The following is a 5,093-nucleotide window of genomic DNA, read 5'->3' as shown; positions in this document are numbered from 1 at the left end:
GCACTCCAGCCTGGGCGACAGAGCGAGACTCCGTCTCAAAAAAAAAGAAGTGCTGAGGTGTGGATTCCTCACATCTCTGAGGTGATTTGTGACTCTTCCTGAAGGCCACGCTCCTTCCCTTTGCCACCGGGCAGGGTCTGTGGCCTGCTCTGCAACTGCCTTCCCAGCATGTCCCAGTTTCTTTCCCCAGCCTCCTCCCTCGGGTTCTGTCTGAGACTCTTCGTGAGTGGGGTTGGAGCAACCAGGAGCACTTGGGAAATGGCACTGCTCTCACCTGAACTGTCACTCTGAGTGTTTCCAGAACACATAGCCACTGTTTGTTGGTTCTCAGTTTGTTTTCAGGCAATGGCATGTTCAGAGAGCTGAGGAACTTGAAGGCTGAAGGAAAAGCTGCAGCTGCTGGACCCTGAGAGGCAGTGTCATGAGAGGACACCATTCTTTTCACTGGGTCTGCATGCCCAAAAAGGGGAGTACAGTCACAGCTGGGGTGAAAGCACAAACAGGTAATACCATAAGTGGTTACTCATGCTTGGAACATGACATCTCCATTGAGAAGTTGCCTTGGACAAAGTATTGAAATAGGATATGGAATTGGCTGGAAGTTCAAGTGGTTAGGATTCATTTGAGGTTACTTAATGGTCCGTTGATCCTTGTTCTGGGGAAAGCCAGTCAAAGGGGTGAGACTTTTGGGCTTCTCTTGGCCCCACCCAGTGTCCCTGGCTTCAGGCTGTGTCCCTGAGCCCAGCCTGGAGAGAGGCAGCGGTGGCTTGTCTCCAAAGATGCCCTGCCTCCATCCCAGTGGTATTCATGCTGCTCTACAGCTCTGTTCATTTCTCTTGGGTCTCGGCTGGCTCTGCGACTTGCCTGTAGCCAATAAGGTATGATGGAAATGGTGCTGTGTGACTCCCAAGGCCAGGTCAAAGTAGCCTTGCAGTGTCTGCCTTGGTCTTCTGACTGCCTCAGGAGCCCTAAGCTGTTGTGCAGGAGAGGCCAGGCGTGAGTGCTCCAGGAGACAGGCCCCACTACAAGACAGCCTTGCAGCCGTCTTGCCAAACCACTCAACTCATGAAGGAGGCTATCCAGGGTCTTCCATACCAGCCCATCTGCCCAGGTGACCTCAGTCAGTGCCACATGGGGCAGAAGAATCACCCTGCCCAGCAGTCCCTGAATGAAAACCTGCCACAAAAGCATGAGATATTGTAAAATCATTTTAAGCCACTAAGTTTTGGGACAGCATGTTATGCAACAATAGAAAATAGAGCTGACTGCGGCCGGGCGCGGTGGCTCAAGCCTGTAATCCCAGCTCTTTGGGAGGCCGAGATGGGTGGATCACGAGGTCAGGAGATCGAGACCATCCTGGCTAACACGGTGAAACCCCATCTCTACTAAAAAACATGCAAAAAACTAGCCGGGCAAGGTGGCAGGCGCCTGTAGTCCCAGCTACTACTCGGGAGGCTGAGGCAGGAGAATGGCGTGAACCTGGGAGGCGGAGCTTGCAGTGAGCTGAGATCCGGCCACTGCACTCCAGCCTAGGTGACAGAGCAAGACTCCGTCTCAAAAAAAAAAAAAAAGAAAGAAAATAGAGCTGAGACCCCTGTCCTGCCCTTTCTGCAAGATGCTAACGTAAGTGGGCTGTCCTCTGAGACCCTGGAACTCTCTTCTTCTCAGGCAGATCCAGTCTGGACTCTCTGAGCCCCTCCCCTGTCTAGACTCTTATTCTGGGAGTACCGTTCTCTGCTGCAGCTGACCTCAGCCCAGACGCTGTCCTCGGAGGAAGACCCCACGGACGGTCCATGACTTGTTCAGACCCCATTGCAGGGCAAGACCCACAGCCCTTAGCCATTGGCTCAAAGTACATCATTCATTCATTCAAAAGATATTGAGACCTTCTGAGTGCCAGGCTGTGTTTTAGGATCTGAGGATATAACCACAAATGAGATGAGCCCTCCTGGAACTTGCTTTCTAGTGGCGGAGACAGGCAACAAACACGGGAATAGAATTTCAGAATGACAGGTGTGGTGGCTTGTGCCTGTAATCCCAAATCTTTCGGAGGCCAAGGCGGGTGGATCACCTGAGGTCAGGAGTTCGAGACCAGCCTAGCCAATGTGTTGAAACCCTGTTTCTACTAAAAAATACAAAAAAAAATTAGCCAGGTGTGGTGGCAGGCACCTGTAATCCCAGCTACTTGAGAGGCTGAGGCAGGAAAATCGCTTGAACCCAAGAGTTGGAGATTGCAGTGGGTCAAGGATGTGCCATTGCACTCCAGCCTGGGAGACAGAGTGAGACTCCATCTCAAAAAAAAAAAAAAAATTCAGAGTGAGTTAAATGCTTTTAAGGCAATAAGGCAGAAAAGGGAGACAAAGATGGATTCTCCTGAGGAGCTGATGGAAGGTGAGGAATTTCTCTTCCAAAATGTGCAGAATCACACACACCTGCTTAGCATAGAGTATGGGGGATTTGTTCTCCTTGAAGTCTGAGGGCCTCTCCGGGCTGTAGATTTCAGGTGAAGGATGACCGAGTGAGATATGCTTTAGGGGACACACGGGCAAAGTCCAGGAGCCCCACAGGCAGACACCACCGCCTTCCCCGCTGTTGGTTCTGGAGGCCAGGGCAATCAGGCCCCCGTCGGCCCTGGGCAGGCCCTTGCTGGCTGGCTCCGGGATGCTCTAAGTCTGGCACAGGAGAGAAGATAGACAGACTTGAAGTAGACCCCATGGTTAGTTTCAGGGGCATGAAACCTGTGGGAGGTGCTGAGGAAGTGCCGGGAGGGAAGGTGCTCTCTAGCTGTGTGGCCCATCACCGGGCTGGCTGCGGGCCTCCCATGCTTCACCCACGTGGCATCTCACTTCATCCTCTCCAGGGACCTCTGATGGACATGTATCAGTCTCATTTTGTGGAGGAGACAAATACAGGAGGTCAGCGCCTTCCTGAAGGTCCTTGACTGGCTAAAGGGGCCATCTGCCCACGCATCCCCTGCCTCTTAACTCTCACAGCATTCTGCCTCCCCCACAGGAAGCTCGGGTTCAGAAAGGCTGAGTAGACGGGACCAAGTCAGAGGTGGAGAAGGCCAATCATGTTCCAGGAATGAGGCGGAAGGTACCAGCCCAGGGTGTGATTGAGTGTAGGGATGGGAAATAACATTTGCCAGCGTGATTAACGGAAAAACCAAACTGTGTAAAATGTTTTAACGAGGTTTATTCTGAGTCAATGTGAGTGACTGGGCCTTGGGGAGCAGCCTCAAGGGGTCCTGAGAAAGTGATCCCAAGGCAGTTGGGTTACAGTTTGGTTTTATATACATGATGGGGAGACAGATGTTAGAGGCAAAGACAAAAGCCCGTACATGGGAGGTGTACATTGGTTCAACCGGAAAGGCAGGACAACTCGGAGCAGGGACTTACAGGTCATAGGTAGATTCAAAGATTTTCCGATTGGCAACCCATTGAAAGGGTTAAGCTTCGTCCCAAGACTTCAAGTCAGTAGAAAGAAATGCTCGCATTAAGGTAAGGGGAATTGTGGGGGTCCAGATTCTTGTTATATAGATGAAGCCTCATAGGTAGCAGCCTTCAGAGAGAATAGATGGTGATATAAAGCTTAAGCCTACTGGGCTGCATTCCCAGGAGACCAGGTGTTCTTAGTCACAGCATGAGTTAGGAGGTCAGCACAAGATAAGGTCACAAGGACTTTGCTGGTAAAACAGGATGTGGTAAAGAAGCCGACCAAAACCCACCAAAACCAAGGTGGCAATGAAAGTGACCTCTGGATGTCCTCACTGCTTGTTAGACTCTAATTATAATGCATTAGCATACTAACACACACCCCCACCAGCACTGTGACAGTTTACAAATGCAATGGCAGCGTCAGGAAGTTACTCTCTATGGTCCAAAGGGGAGGAACCTTCAGTGCAGGGGGAATTGCCCATCTCTTTCCTGAAAAACTAATGAAGAATCCACCTTTTGTTTAGCATGTAATCAAGAAGTAACTACAAGTATACTCGGTTGAGCAGCCCATGCCACTGCTCTGTCTATGGAGTAGCCATTCTTTTATTCCTTTTCTTTTTTTTTTTTTTTGAGACGGAGTCTTGCTCTGTTGCCCGGGCTGGAGTGCAATGGCGTAATCTTGGCTCAACACAACCTCCGCCTCCCAGGCTCAAGTGATTCTCCTGCCTCAGCCTCCTGAGTAGCTAGGATTGCAGGCATGCGCCACCACACCTGGCTAATTTTCTATTTTTAATAGAGACAGGGTTTCTCCAGGTTGGTCAGGCTGGACTCCAACTCCCAACCTCAGGTGATCCACCCACCTTGGCCTCCCAAAGTGCTGGGATTAGAGGCGTGATTTTTTTTTTTTTTTTTTTTTTTTTTTGAGACTGGGTCTCTCTGTGTTATCCAGGCTAGAGTGTAGTGGTGCAATCTCAGCTCACTGCAGCCTCAACCTCCCCAGCTCAAGTGATCCTCCCACCTCAGCCTCCTGAGTAGCTGGGACATGCACCACCATGCCTGGCTAATTTTTTTTTTTTTTTTTTTTTTGTAGGGATAGGGTCTCACTCAGGCTGGTCTCCAACTCCTGAGCTCAAGCAATCCTCCCACGTTGGCCTCCCAAAGTGCTAGGGTTACAGGTGTGAGCCACCGTGCCCAGCCTTCCTTTACTTTCTTAATAAACTTGCTTTCATTTTATGCACTTGCCCCGAATTCTTTTTGGTGTGATGTCTAAGAGCACCCTCTTGGGGTCTGGATCAGGACCCCTTTCTGGTAATGTTATGATCTCTGTTTTAATGTGAATGCTGGTCAGTTGTACCTAAAATCCAAAAGGGAGGGGGTGTAACAAGGCGTGTTCGGCCTCCTTTCCCGCCATGGCTGGGAATTCAGTTTCTCAGGTTTCTCTGGGGTCCCCTCAGTCAGTTGGAGGGCTTAGGATTTTTGATTTACAGCACCCACCATGCACAGTGCAGGTGCCTCCTAGCTGTATGTTACCTAGTCATGACCCTAAAGGGGCCAGCACACAGATGAGGCCTGCGAGCCCCTGACAGGGCAGGACACTTCCCCAAGGTCATGCATTCTGAATCTTGCATTTGGTCAAGCCAAGATTCTAAAGTGGCT

The sequence above is a fragment of the Colobus angolensis genome, unplaced genomic scaffold (genome assembly GCF_000951035.1).
Source record: "Colobus angolensis palliatus isolate OR3802 unplaced genomic scaffold, Cang.pa_1.0 Scaffold18, whole genome shotgun sequence".
Taxonomy (NCBI): domain Eukaryota; kingdom Metazoa; phylum Chordata; class Mammalia; order Primates; family Cercopithecidae; genus Colobus; species Colobus angolensis.
The sequence above is the reverse complement of the archived record's forward strand: the minus strand, read 5'-3'. Positions refer to the sequence as shown.